Source organism: Trichosurus vulpecula, chromosome 1, assembly GCF_011100635.1.
Source record: "Trichosurus vulpecula isolate mTriVul1 chromosome 1, mTriVul1.pri, whole genome shotgun sequence".
Lineage (NCBI taxonomy): Eukaryota > Metazoa > Chordata > Mammalia > Diprotodontia > Phalangeridae > Trichosurus > Trichosurus vulpecula.
The window spans coordinates 236,637,822-236,653,565 of NC_050573.1; the positions used below are offsets into that span (position 1 = coordinate 236,637,822).

Sequence of the window (15,744 nt, forward strand, 5' to 3'; positions counted from 1 at the left end):
CTTGTAATAGATATTCAGTCAAGCAAAATGTTTATATATATATAATGTATACACACATACCCACACTCATACCCATATCTATACCCATATGTATATGTATATATACATATATATTTACACACATACACATATACATACACACATACATATATATGGCTCAAGATGCAATATATATTGCATCTTGACTCTATTACCTCTCCTTCAGGAAGCATATACTTCATCATCAGTTGTCTGGAATCATGGTTGTTGATTGTGTTGATCAGAGTTTCTAATGCTTTCAAGGTTGTTTGTTTTATTGTACTATTGTTATAAACTGTCCCCTTGTTCCCCTCACTTCATTCTATATAAGTTCGTTCAATTATTTATGTGAGATGATTATTTATTTGACCTCCTTGACTTATATGTCTAGCAGTGGCATTCCTGGGGTAAACTGTATGGTGGTTTTGATAATTTTCTTAACAAATTTTGTTTTATATAAAGCACAAGGGAATCTATTAAGAGGGATATCCTGTGTGACCTTGGGCAAGTCACTTAACCCCAATTGCCCTGCCAAAAAAAAAAACCAAAAAAAATTTAAAAAGAAGAGGTTATATCTCTGGCTTTCTCAGTTAGTTGTGCCTGTAACATCTATTATAAACATCTATTATAGCTTTCTATGATAGCCAGCTCTAAGAGATAATGGAAGAGTTTCTGGGAACAATAAAAAAACCCTCCCAATATTTACTCTAAACCCTTAATTCTTTTTAAGTGACAGACACATCACAAGAATGTAAAGGAAAAGATAGTTGGAATGACCAATGATGATGTTTGATGAAATTGATATAATTAATGGTAGAACTCTCTGCAATGATAAATAATGTGATAGAATATTTCTATTACCCTGAATTAATAAATAACTAGGCCACATTCTTTATGAATATACTCTAAAGTAACTCACCTATCCGAAACAATGTAAATGATAATCTGCTTCATCCTTTTCATTAGTTCTGATATATATCCCCTCAGTCCTGTGTTACAAGGACTGTAGGGCAAAGGAAATTGTTTTTAGTGAAATTATAATTAAAAAGAGCTGAGCTAAGTGAATTCTGATTTTTTTTATTGTTATTTAGTCATTTCAGTCCTGTCTGACTTTTTGGACCCCATGTGAAATTTTCTTGTCAAAGATACTGGAGTGGTTTGTATTTCCTTCTCCGGTTCATTTTATAGATGAGAAAACTCAGGCAAACAGGGTTCAGTGAATTACTGAGGTCACACAGCTAGTAAGTGTCTGAGACCCAATTTGAACGTGGGACAAGTTGTCTTCCTGACTCCAAGCCAGTATTCTATCCACCTAACGGCCTTGAATTCTGATTACCGCTGTGATAGAATAATGAATCTAACCAGCAAAGAGGGTGATAGGAGATCCTTTGAGTCCTGAGGTAGGAAAAAGATACTATGTGACCCGGACCAATTAACTGCAGATATCTTTTCAGCTTTTCCATTGGGAGGAAAGGAATTTTAAAACAAAGTTTTATGTTACTTTGAAATTTTTATTGCTACCTTTTGTTTTCATATTACCTTAATTCTGAAATATATTCTTCCTCCATTCTCTCCCCAGAGAGGCATCCCTTGTAAAACAAAGAATAAAAAAGAAAGAGAAAAAAACCCAGCATGGCAAAACTAAACACGTCAGGTAAATCCGACAGCATATGCCGTGTTCCACATTCATAGACTCCTACTTCTTCTTCAGCGGAGGAATGGTATATTTACCTCTCCCTTAGCACTAACCTTGATCATTATAATTACACTGCATCGTGTCATTTTTTCCTTTCTGTTTACATTGTTGATCTCATTATGTATATTTTCCCAATTCTGCTTATTTTACTTTGTATTGATTCATGCGTTCGCATAATCTTCTGTACTCTTCATATTCTCATTATTTCTTACAGCACAATAATATCCCATTACATTCACATGCCACAATTGGATTAGCTCTTCCTTGGTTGGTGGGTATCTCCTTTTTTTTCATCTTTGATAATACAAAAAGTGCTGCTGTAAATATTTTAATGTGCATGAGACCTTTTTATCTTTGACCTTCTTAGAGTATATGTCTCTAGTGGAATCTCTGGGCCACGTTTTAGTCAGTTTAGTTTAAGAATAGTTCCAAGTTGCTTTCCAGAATGCTCAGATGAATTTGTAGAAATACCAGCAATGGTTTAGTGCACCTGTCTTTCCACAATCCTTCCAACATCGACGATTTTTATCTTTTGTCACCTTTGCCATTTTATTCAGTCCAAGTAAAACCTCTGAGAGAACTGAGTTTTGGTTCTCTTGTTATTAGTAATTTGAAGAAATCTTTCATATGATAGTTAATACTTTGCGATTCTTCTCATGAGAACTGTTTGTTCTCATTCTTTGACCACTTATGGACATGGAAATTTAAAATAATGTACCTGAACCTCTAAGGTTGCCATGGTGATACATTGGAAGGTGTCGTCTTTCGCTTAGATATCCAAGAGTGAATTTGGAAGGAGAATAAACTGGTGAGGCTAGAAAGAACATTAAGACAGTCAAGAATCAGACCTCTCCTGTAACAACATGTACAGAGGTGTGTGTCAAATTACACTCATGGTTTTCATTACAGTTAAGAACTATTGGCTAATCACTTTGGAAAGGTATCATGTGATGGTGAAATGAATGTTGGACCAAGCATCCATGACTTAGGTTCAAGTCCTTGTGCTAACACAAGTTATGTGACTCTGATCAAATGATTTAACTTCTCTAAACTTCAGTTTACTCCTCTGTGAAATGGAAATAAGAGTATTTGCACCATCAATCCCATAGGACAAGAATTATCTAGTACAATATGTGAATATACTTTGCAAAGGTAAAAAAGGATGTAATTCTAAGTTACTATTTTGTCTAAAAACATTAGAAATGTAACAAATAGTTATTCCTTTTTAGTTCCCTTTGAAAGACAATTCAATGGCAAAATCACTATTGATTCATCCTTCTTCCTGCCACAAAACAGAAATTGTACCATCTGGAAATTTAAATACATTATTATCTGAGGAACTCCAACTAAAGAAGGAAAAAGGACTTAGTTCAAATAAACAAAAAATGATAGCAGAAATACTAAGACCAAAATTAATGACCCAAATTAATGAACATTCTGCTTGGTCTTTCTTGAGTACTCCAAACGTTCATTAGTCATGGCATAGAAAACTTTCTCTTTCTCACATGGCTTGAAAATCTCTAATTAGGAGTAAATTTAACAAAAAAAATTTTAAAGCACCTACTAAGTCATTATGTTAGCTAATGCTAGGAAGGAAGGAAGGAAGGATGGAAGGAAAGGACAGAAGGAAGGAAGGATGGAAGGAACAAAGGAAGGAAGGAACGAAGGAAGGAAGGAAGTGTAAGAAGGAGCATTCAGTTAGAGAATAACATCTTGCAAACCTAGAGAGAAAAGAATGTCAAAGGGAAGAGGGTGATCAGCAGTGTCAAAGATTGAGAGAGGTCAAGGATGAGGATTGAGAAAAGGATACTGGATTTGGCAATTAAGAGGTCATTAGTAACTTTAGAGAGGGCAGTTTCATTTGAATGATGTTGAAAGCCAAATTGTAGAGGGTTAAAAAGAGAGTGAGAGGAGAGGAAGAGGAGGTACCTATTATACATGGCATCCTCAAGGAGTTTAAGGCAGGACAGATATGAGACAAGGGTGAGGGATGGAAATGTAAGTTTTTTGAGGGTATGGGAGACATAGGCATGTTTGTAGGTAGTAGGGAATCAGCCATTGGACAGGGAGAGATTGAATTCAAGTGAGAGAGTGGAGATGATAGAGGGGGCCATGTGCTGGAGAAGACATGATGGAATGGGATCACTTGAATATGTAGAAGTGTTGGCCTTGGCAAGGAGAAGGGCCACCTCATCATGTGACACAGGAGTGAAAAAGTGATAGTCACAGGAGGCATCTGGGTGATGTAAGATAAGGAAGAGAGGAGAAGAAGGAGGTCTTGGCAAATGGTTTCAACTTTTTCAGTAAAATATGAGGCAAAATTCTCAGTTGAGAGGGTGGGGGAAGGGGAAGCCATGGAAGGTTTGAGAAGGAATGAAAAAGTTTAGAAGAGCCTCTGTAGTGAATGGGGTGGTGTATTGATTAGGGAAGTGAAAAAGAATTACCTAGCAGCAATGAGAACCTAGTTGAGGTTATGTAAACTAATTTTATGGTGAATTTAGCCAGAATGGTTGTGTGATTTTCTCCGGCTTTGTTCAGCAGCACGTATGCAGGAGCAAAGACGGTGGATGGTAGGAGAGACTACAATCAGTAATATGATATGTGGGCAAGGGACTGAAGAGAAGATGACAGTATAGATTTGAATTCTATGCTTGGTTCACCAAAGGGTAAAGATGAGGAAGGAAAGAGAGTGTGACTTATGCATGGGTGATGGCCTAGGAAAGAACTGAGGGGTCAAGGGACTGAATGTCATGGTCAATCAATCAAGAAAAAATTATTAAGTGCCTACTATGTGCCAGACACTATGCTAGGCACTGGGGAAACAAAAAGAGGCAAAAGACAGTCCCTGCCCTCAAAGAGCTCGCAATCTAATGGGCGAGACAACCATTTCAAACAAATATGTACCAACAAGCTATATATGGGATAAATAGGAAATAATTAACAGAGGGAAGGCACCAGAATTAAGAAGGATAAGCAAAGGCTGCTTGTAGAAGACAGGATTTTAGTTAGGACTTAAAGGAAGCCTGGGAAGCCAGTAGGAAGAGATGAAGGGGGAGAATGTTCCAGACATGGAGAACAGCCAGAGAAAACTCCCAGAACTGAGAGGTGGAGTGTCTTGTTCTTAGAACAGCAAGGAGGCCACTGTCACTGAGTAAGTAGTAGGGATTAAGGTGTAAGAAGACTGGAAAGGTAGGAACTGAGAATTTTGTATTTGATCCTGGAGGCAATAGGGAGTCACTGGTATAGACAAAGAGCACAATTTGTTGTTGAAGGCAGAGGGATAGGTGGAAATCTAATAGACTGTGATAAGGGAATTTCAGTATTCATGAACATGGAAGTGGTGCATTTACGGGTGATGGCAAGATCAAGAATATGACTATTTATGTGTATGGCTAAGATGGGGTGATGGAAATGGAGAAAGTTAACTAGGAAGTATCACTATATGTACTGAAGTCCCGTAGTATGAAGGCAGGAGTTGGGGAGGAGAGAAAGATCGTGAGCCAAGTACTGAATTCATTGAGGAAGGAAGTGGATTGTCCTTGAGGTCTGTAGACGGTAGCTACTAGAATTTTGATTTGGTAGCAGTCCTTTCAGAGTCTTTGGGCAGTTTAGGTGAGGGAGGGAACATTTGGAGCAGACAGATTAGTGATATTCTCCCTCTGCCAAGGTGGTACCTGAGCTGTCCTTGGAAAGAAGCTGAGTGTTTATTCTAAATAGAGATGAGGAATGGAGTGTAAAGCCTGGGAGGTAGGAAACAAGGGTAGAGCTATTTTAATAATAGAAGCTGGGCAAGCTCTACAAGGACCCTTTTCCATTTTTCTAATCCTTTTCCTTCATCCTGTTTCTCTTTCTTTTCACTTTAAATCCTAGCTTCCCAGTTTATTTTCCATTCTGTCTCACATAGCAAAACCTGTTCTTTAGTCCTTTATTCACACTAAGGGGTAAAGCACAGATAGCTTAAATAATTATTTATGTAATAAATATGTACTAATAATAAATTATGTAATGTACATGAACAATAAATCATGTAATAATAACTATAAATAGTTATTTCTTTTTATTATTGATTTCATTTGTAAAAAATTGTATATTTAGTAAGTTTAATGTATATTTAATCCTAGAACATTAAAGTATTTTACATGTTAACTACTATTGGGAGTAAAGATTCTTTCACTTTATTCAAAACATAATATTTGATGAATTAGGGTGAGGGTTTGAGCCAACTGATTAATTAATAAGATATTGTAATTTTATTAATTAGAAAGAAAAACCCAGACATGTCCCCCCACCCTGATTTCTGTAGAGCTTAGGATAATAACAGAGAAGAGGAAAAAAACTGCAGGCCAAGGTTATGAGGGGTAACCTACAAGTAAATGTGGTCTACTCCAAATTTTACTACATTAATATCAAGCAAAGAATAAACCAGAAAGAGGCACACTCACCAAAGGTTTTTCTCACCGTTGAGGAAAATATCTGACATAGGGTCCAAGTGAAAGCCAGGTTCCCTAAAGAGCTATTATTCCTCTAGTTAGTTCTGTTTATAAATGCTGATTGTCTCAAGACTAGAAACATTGCAGATCCAGAATCATGCAAACAGTTTCTCTAGCTAGTGAAATTTCAAGTTTCATCCAGCAGATGGGAGAGGATTTTGGAGGCGTGGGAAATGGAGACCAGGCATTTAAAATCACTTAAGTAGGCAGTCACCTACTTGGCTTATAAGTAAAACTAGACTTGGACAGTCAACTTTTGTACAAAACACCAGATTTTAATACAAGGATAACACAGAAACACCAACTTTGTAAAAAACCCTTCAAAACCTGACCATGTATAGAGTTTAAAGTATAGACATAATCCATATGTGTATGTCCATATGTATGTATGAATGTGTAATATTTAATTTACAGTTATTTCTAGTTACACATTTCCCGCCCCAAATGACTGCCTCCTTGTAACAAAGAAAAACAAGCACTGACAGTGTATGTAGCATCTTATGCCTGTAGTAACCCACCGCTTAACTGAAAGAAGGACCAAAAGAAGTGTGTTTGCTCTTCTCTTCTCCAAAGCCAAGATTGGTTATTATAATTACTCATCATTTTGTGTTTCATTTTATGCAGGGTGTGTGTGCGTGTATGTGTGTCTGTGTGTGCGCATGAGTATGTGCACTTGTGTGTATGTGCTTGTGCATGTGTGAATGTCTGTGTGTATTATTGTAACCATGCTTATTATTCTCCTGATTTTCTTATTTCAATCTATTTCTACATTTTTCTGTCCCCTTCTATTCATAGTTTCATATAGCAATATTCTATTACATTCACATACTACAATTATTTAGTTATTCTCCGACCAATAGGCCCCACTTTGATTCTAGTTTTTTCATAACTTTAATATGTTTGTGCTTAATTATTTTTTTCTCCATAGGATAAAGGAAGCTTGTTGTTAATAAGATTGTTGTTAATAATCTTAGTCAATTATTTACATGCTATGGTTAGTGAGTTTCATACTAGATTTGTTCCCTTTGCCTTCATCTAAAACAAATGGTTAGGGTTTTATGAAAGCACTGATCTTTTTACAGGATCCTTTTCTCTTTGGGTATTAATGGTTTGTTCCTACAATGTCTTATATGGGTTTTCTTTGTTGGACAGTTAAAGTCAGCCACTCCTCCAAATGCATTTCCCTGATCATGGTTAGAAACAACTTGTCTTTTTGTCTGAAAAAAATCAACTTCTACAGAATGTCTCAAATTGTTTCTCCCCTAATATATATACATGATTTTGATTGCTCCCAACCGCTTCCTGTTCTGCTACTAGAATATGATGACTTCCACCTGGAAAGTAAAAACAAACTAAATGGAAATAAATATATATTTTGGAAACATACTATGGCTTCACAGTTATCTTACTGGTAGTGAAACTGATCCCTCTCATACCTATGAGATGTGAAATAGTGAATACAGAATACACATGGGTCTGCTGAGGCAATGGTACAGGGGAATAGAGTAGAGAGTACATTGCATTTGGAATCTGGAGACCTTGCTTTGAATCTTACTACCTATACTCATTAGCTGTATGACCAGGGAAAAATCACTTCTCAGACTCTCCGTTTCCTCCTCTATAAAACAGGGATAATACTTGTACTACTAATTCACAGGGCAGCTGTAAGAAAACAAAACAAAAACCCTGCAAACACTAAGGGTCTATTTAAAATATTAATAATTACTGTCTAGTTTCTATAACATATAAAGATTAAATCCAGGATAATATGTACCATTGTTCATTGTTGTTCAGTTGATTCAGTCACGTCCAACTCTTTGTGACCCCATTTTGGTTTCTCTTGGCAAAGATACTGAAATAGTTCCATTTCCATTTCCTTTTCCAGCTCATTTTACAGATGAGTAAACTGAGGCAAACAAGGTTAAGTGACGTGTCCAGGGTCACACAGCTAATTGTTGGTCCTTCATTTTCAAAGAGGACCAACAACATCATGGGGTGATGTCTTGACTCATGAGTGAATTGGATTTAAATGAGGCAGAGGTACACAGAGTTGTCATCCTCATCCGCTCTTCCAGAGTCACTGAAGACCAGTGGCAAGACAAAAGTCAGGACAGCTGGTAATGGCCTACGTGTAGTGGATGACCTTGGCATCTTCAATGTCTGATCCAGCTGTGAGCGCTCCACAGCATCTGCTTCAGCTACCTTCGTGGCTGTTTGAACAGATTGTTCTCATCTGCCCATTCTGCCAGAAGTCTTCACGTGCTTAGGGCAGACGCCCCCTAACTCACCATGGGTCTGAGGGTGAATTTGAACTTATGTCTTCCTGACTCTAAGCCTGGTACTCTATCTACTGTACCACCTAGCTGCCTTGCTATGTACCACAGGCAAGATAAATTAGAGCCAATTCTTATAGCTAAGAATAAAAAAGGAGGGCAGGGGGAGGAAGGAAGAGAAAAAGTTCCATAAAACCAACCAATGTATTTTAAAAATCTGACGTTATATGCAATGTTCCATACCTGTGGAACCCTACCTCTGCAAAGGAAATATCTTCTCACATCTCTTCTTTGGGGCTATCTTGTTCTTTATAATTTTGCAACATTTACTGGAGTCAGGAGGACCTGAGTTCAAATCCGACCTCAGACACTTGACACATGTATTAGCTGTGTGACCTTGGGCAAGTCACTTAACCCCAATTGCCCTGCCAAAAAAAAATTTTGCAACATGCAGTTTCTGTTGGTTTATGGTTGTTCTTTCCATTTACATTGTTGTAGTCATCATGGATGCGATTTTCTTGGCCCTATTTACTTCATTTTGCATGAATTCAAAGAAATTTTCCCATGCTTCTCTGTATTTTTCATGTTTATAATTCTTATAGCACAATGATATTCTGTTACACTCAGGTGCCATAATGTTTTAGTCACTGATGGGCCTCTCCTTTGTTTCCAGTTTTTGCTATAACAAAAAGTGCTATTATAAGTGTTCTTGTGTATACGGGACCTTTCTTTTTGTCAGTGATCCCCTTGAGGTATATCCCTGGCAGTAGAATCTCTAGGTTAGAGGGTATATACATTTTAGTCACGTTATTTGCATAATTCCCAATTGTTTTGCAAAATGGTTGTATCAATTCAGAGTTCTATAAATAATACATTAATGTATATATCTTTCCATAACTCCTTCGACATTGAATGTTCCCATCTTTTGTCATCTTTGCCAATTTACTAGGAATCAGGCTCCAGTGAAGTGAGACTTCAAACAACCTCAGTATTGTTTCGATTTTTATTTCTTTTAGTATTAGTGATTAGAAGCATTCTTTCATATGACTGTTAATGGTTTGGAACTGTCTTGAGAACTGTTTGTTCAAATTCTTTGACCACTTATCTCTTGGGAATGGCTTTTGGTCTTTATGAAAGATATTTTACATAGACTTATTCCCTTTGATAAAGTATACTACGTCCCTTATTACTTCAGATACGTTAATTTTATTTGTATAAAAATGTTTCAATTTCTTCTAGTGCAAATTACCTGTCTTATTTCCTGTACTTCTGTTCCTTGTTTGTTTAAGAATTCATTCCTTACCCAAGTTACGTGTTTTTTGAAAAGAATGAATTAACTGACCAATTATTGGCTTCATTAAAGTCTTTTGCAGAAATATTTGATTTTCTGCTAGTGTTTTTTTAACTGCACAGAAACGCCATGCACCAAGATTGAATAAATAATTCTAGATGATCATCGGTTTAGAGTCAGAAGGTGCCTCAGAAATCATTAGTTCAACTCTCTAATTTCACAGATGAGATCACAGTAGCATGGAAAAAGGGAAGTAGTTTGGTTGCCAAGGGTTACACAGGTAGCAAATAACAAAGCTGGTATTTCATTTGAGCTCCTATGACTCCAAATCAATCATTCTTTTCACTGCCCTATACTTGCTGTTCCAAATCTCTTATTTTACCACTGAGGAAAATGAGGCTCAGAAAAAGTGACCTTCCTAGCACTGTATATCGACGTTTGTGTTAGGGTGAAGGAAGATTTGATTCCCTCCCCACCTAGCTCAGTTCATGCATCACATATAATGAGGAATCCTCCTTCCCCAACACACACACACACACACAAAACCATACTATGAATACTTTTTTTTTAATCAGTTCTTTCTCTGGAGGTGGATAGCATCTTCCTTCATAGGTCCTTTTCAGTTGCTTTGAATATTTACAATGCTTGGAATAGCTTAGTTATTCACAGTTATTCTTTAAACAACATTGCTATTACTGTATACAACATTTTCTTGGTTCTACACACACACACACACACACACACGTAATCAGAGCATTGAACCTCACTTATGCTACAAAGCAATAGATACATAAGCATAACTTTAATCCATGAACTTAGTAATAACTTTTCTCTTCCATGGACAGTGTTGTTCAGTTATTTCAGTCGTGAGCAACTCTTCATGACCCCATTTGGGCTTTTGGTGGCAAAGATACTAGAGTTGTCTTCCATTTCCTTCTCCCTCTCATTTTACAGATGAGGAAACTGAGGCAAACAGGGTTGTGACTTGCCCAGGGTCACACAGTAAGTTTCTGAGGCCAGTTTTGAACTCAGATATTTCTGACTCTAGGGCCACCACTCTATTCAAGGCACCAACTACCTGCCCTATAGCCTCTACATTAGGAAAATAAAGTATGTTGTTTCACAGGACAATGTGTTGAAAGTATAATCAATCCATCTTTTCACTGAGCCTGTGACCCTCCTTATAAACGTGCATTAAATGAGAGAAGGTTATGGCAGCCAATCCACCACCTGCAGTCCTAACACCTCTACCTCGTTTCTTAACGACATTTGCCTACTGTTTTCTCCTTGTTCCTCTTTCATTGTCTATTCATTTATCTCTACTGTACATGTACTATTAACAGAACACCGAGGCCTGCAGCTTGCCATGAACATTCCAATTATGTTCTGAGGTTCAAATTACTTGGCTTCATTTTCACTGCCAACATTGACTGTTCTTTCCCTGGGAACTTTCACATGCTTTAAAAATTTCTGCTGACCAAAAAACACTGCACTCTCTCTTGTAGCAAAATGAAGCTTTCCTTTTTGGTTAGGTGAGGTGAGGCCTCCCCAAAGGGGAATCTCGAGGACTTGCTTGCCTGAATTCCTGAAGCTATGGCTATCATCTGTGTCTGTTCTTCTTGATCTCCCCCCTACCCCACCCCCTTGGTTGCTAAATTTATCTGCCTTCTTGGCCATAAAAGGCCAGGTCTATGGCCCTGACTTTCTCCTGACTACAGGCATTATTTTTGTACTGGCCCCCAGGGCCAGTCTTTAGCCCTGCCTCTTTTTTTTTTCTTCGATTCAACTTGGGCAGATTCTTCATTCTGTCATTCAGTTCCATCGCTACATCGGAACCTTTCCACCATCATTACTCATTTGGACCCTGGTAAGTAAGTGTGACATTTTCATGGAAGAATGTGCTTATTTTGTATGTGAGTTTAACAAGCTTGGATTGATTATAGCTCCTTCTGTCTTCCAGGATCAGCAATTTGTTGAGGGACTTGTGGAAACAGCAGAGAAATAGAAAGGTGAAGCTATTGGGAAAAAGGAGGGTGGGGCAGGGGACCAGTATTTTTTATTTTATTTTATTCTGGCACAGCTATTCTTACTGAACATTATACTTGTTTTAAAATAAACTATTGCTAGAACTACAGGGAGGTGGAAATGCCTTTCTGTCTGAACAGTGTAAATCTGAGCTAATTGTGCTTTCACCATTTAAAACAGAGTAGTCTGGGGTGGGGGGTGGGAGTTGGAATTGTGTAGAATCTGAAATGAATAAGGAAGCTGAAATCCGTGGGCTTCATTCGCTCTGGTTAGGCACACAGAGAAGCAGATGAACTCTTTGAAGGCACCGTCAGAAAATTTCCCTGATATTGCTGCAGGAGACCAGGATGTAATAATTTTTCCAAGACAATAAATCACACCCGAGAGTTACAATCATGATCATAGGTTTAGAGCCAAATGGGAGCTCAGGTACCATTTAATTTAACCCCATTGTTTTGCAGAATTGGAAACTGAGGCCCAGAGAAGTGATTTTCACAAGTACTCATAGAGAATAACCAGCAGAGATCTCAGACTCAAAACCAGGGCCTTTCTCTGTTTCCAAATCCAGGGCCACTTTCACTGTAACAGTGCTAAAATTAACACCTTCTGCCAGTCTGCGGACTACAACATCGGTAGCCTGAACACTTACAAACATTCTGGCCTCAGAGTTGACATTTCTCCCTAAGCACCTATCACATCAGAGGCAGCTTGGTTGTGCAGTGGATAGAGTGCTAGGCCTGAAGTCAGGAAGGAATGAGTTCAAATGTGACTTCAGGCACTCACTAGCCACACTAGTAACACTGGACAAGTCAGCTAACTTCTATTTGCCTCCGTTTCTTCAATCATAAAAGCGGAGATAATATTAACACCTACCTCTCACGGTTGTTGATCAGATCAAATGAGATAATATTGGTGAAAATGCTTAACACAGTGCCTGGCAAATAGTAGGTGCTTGACAAAGGTTATCAAGAAGTAATTAAGATAGTCATTCTTTAGCACATAATATAGATTTTTTCTTACTAGCAACCCCTCGGATATTCTGTTTTTGGGTTTTCCCTAGTAGATTTAGAAAATGAAGATGATGATTTCTTGGTTTGGTTTCAGACCATGAAAACAACGTTTAAAAAAAATCATATGCTGGATTTAGTTGTAATAGAATTTGTTGTTGTTCAGTCGTTTGTGACCCCATTTAGGATTTACTTAGCAGAGATACTGGAGTGGTTTGTCATTTCCTTTTCCAGTTTATTTTACAGATGAAGAAACTGAGGCAAATAGGATTAAGCGCCTTGCCCAAGTTCACACAGCTAATAAGTGTCTAAGGCCAGATTTAAATTCATGAAGATAAGTCTTCTTGACTCCAGGCCCAACTGCCCCATCTAGCTGCCCATTATAATAGAATGATGTAGGTTAAATATGTCTATGTTTCAAAGGATGACTACTGTGGGGGACAGCATGCAATAGGAAATAGAGAGTTGGACCTGGGTTCGTGGAGCCCTGGAATTAAATCCTGCCTCAGACACTCAACAGCTGTAACCTCTCTGAGTCTCAGTTTCCTATGGTAAAGGAGTTGGAGCTCCTACTTTAAGGCTTACAGAGTGCCGCATAGTCATTGCCCAATTTGATACTGCTAGTACCCTGTGAGGGAGGTGCCTTTGTTATCATTTCCATTTCTTATAGATGAGGAAACTGAAGCTCATACAGGTTAAGTGACTTGTCCAGGGTCACACAGCCAGTAACTAAGAGATAGACTTTGAACCAAGTCTTCCTAACTCCAAATCCAGCATTACAGCCATAAGACCACATTTTCTCTCTACAACTATACCATATGTCCTTAAATATGAAAAATAAAAATGATCTTTTGGTGTAAAAAGAAGCCATAAAAATAGACTAGGGCCAAAATGTTTCAAAGATATATGCGTATTAAAGCAACATATGCAGGATATAAGTTCTTAACACCTCCTTCTGCTAGTTAGTTTCTGGCTTTTAACACATAGCATGCTCTTATAAACTCGAGGCAGATGCACTCTGCCAATGGCCCAGCTCCTTAGTCTCAGTCATCCAATCTCATACCCTTAGGGGTAAGTGCATTGTCCATGCTCCTTATTCCCAAACCCTCACCTCCCTTCTGATTGTTACTATAACTTCCCAGTTCACTCTAGTGGGGTGGACATGGTTGGGTGATATCATCTAGCCTATACCACTATGCCCAAAAGAAACTCCTTGATTGTCAGCAGACTTCCCTCTATTCTTGGCCATATAACAATAATAATAATAGTTAGCATTTTATATAGTGCCTACTGTGTGTCAGGCACTTTACAAATATCATCTCATTTAATCCTCATAACAGCCCTGGTAGATAGTGTTATTATTATGCTGATTTTACAGTTGAGGAAACGGAAACAAACAGAGGTTAAATGACTTTCCAGGGTCACACAGCTGAGAAGTATCTGAGGTCATATTTGAACTCAGATCTTCCTGACTCTAGGCCCAGAGTTCTCTCCATGAAGCAATCTAGGTGTAATCAATATTCCTTTTATCTTCTCACTCTAACTGAAATCTGACTCTTACCTGAAGACACTACATCCCTTGCAATCTTTGCCGTTGGAGGACATTTAACTTACAGGATTGGGGGTACATAGACAGGCATGCTCCTTGTTCCTCACTTCTATTTCTAGGCTATTACTTTACCTTCCCTTTCTCCTTAATGACCTTTCCTCTTTTAAAGTACATGAAGTTTGCTTGTATCATCCTCTCCTCATTCTTGCTGCAGTCATACACTATCTTCCAGGTCACCCAACTTTTTCAAAGCCTTTACAACTTAGGTCATGCCCTTATTTTTCGTAACATCCATTGGCATCATCTTTAGGAACATCAATATTCATGCCAACAGTCTCTGTTAATCCTGATGTCTTAGTTCTTCAATATCCCCTACTCTAAAAACCTACTCATCCACTCCAGACACGCACCAACATGATCATATCTTCGACCTCCTCCTCTTCCTCCTCCCCTCTCTCTTTCTCTGTATATCTCTGACTGTCTGTATATCTCTCTCTCAGAATAATGCTACCACTGGAAGTTGAACTGGATGAGTACTGAAGTCTCTTCCAGTTTTGCAATCCCACAACCTCTTTCCTCAGCTGCTTAAAACCAGGCCTCTGATGAAATAAATGGTCTGCTCCTCCTCCTCTTCCTCCTCCTCCTCCTCCTCTTCCTCCTCCTCCTTCTCCTCCTCCTCCTTCTCCTCCTCCTCCTCCTCCTCCTCCTCCTCCTCCTCCTCCTCCTCCTCCTCCTCCTCCTCCTTCTCCTCTTCCTCCTCCTTTACATCCTTTACTTTCTGGCACTTTTGATACTATTGACTTCTCTATGCTAGGCTCCTCCATTGATTCTTTTGGGTCTCCTACCTGTTTACTGTACATCCTCTGTCTCATTTGTTGACTCCTCCTCTTCCTGACATCTTTATGTGAGTGTTCTTCAAAGGTGTGTCCTTACTTACATAAGCAGCATGACATAGGGTCCCAAATATTCGATCTTGTATCAGGAAGACTTTGCACTACTGTCATAGTTTGTGTGACTGTGGGCAAGGCACTTAACCTTCCTGGGTGTTTCTTCATCTGTAAAATGAATATAATAATACTTACCTCACTAGCTGGCATAAGACTCAAATGAAATAGCATATATAAAGTGCTTTACAGACTTTAAAGCGCTACTTGAATGTTCATTTTTTATTTGCTCTCTCTTCTCCCTCGATAATATTGTGCTTATCTATGGTTTCAACTACCACCTCTTTATTGATGATTCCCAAAAATAATAACAAATAATGTGAAAACAAAATGTCCTCCTCATTCACAAGTTGTGTGCGTTCTCCCATAGGCTGCCATACCACCAGTAGGGTGGACTAGCAGACAGGTAATGTGCATGAAAGGAGACTATGTGGCCAGATCATACATGTGG

The 15,744-nt window shown here is 38.3% G+C and overlaps 1 protein-coding gene across 2 annotated transcripts in view; it reads left to right on the forward strand.

Annotated features, from left to right (window-relative positions):
* Window positions 1-11,262: 11,262 nt before the first annotated feature.
* The window catches only part of MYOM1 (myomesin 1), a 174,916-nt gene continuing 170,434 nt past the window's right edge, over window positions 11,263-15,744 (forward strand). Inside the window, exons 1-2 of one of the 2 annotated variants that reach the window (XM_036760648.1) lie at window positions 11,263-11,635; window positions 11,729-11,777. The gene's annotated coding sequence lies outside the window, so the exon portion shown is untranslated. The remainder of the gene's footprint in view (window positions 11,636-11,728; window positions 11,778-15,744) is intronic. The other variant, XM_036760654.1, reaches the window with a different exon arrangement.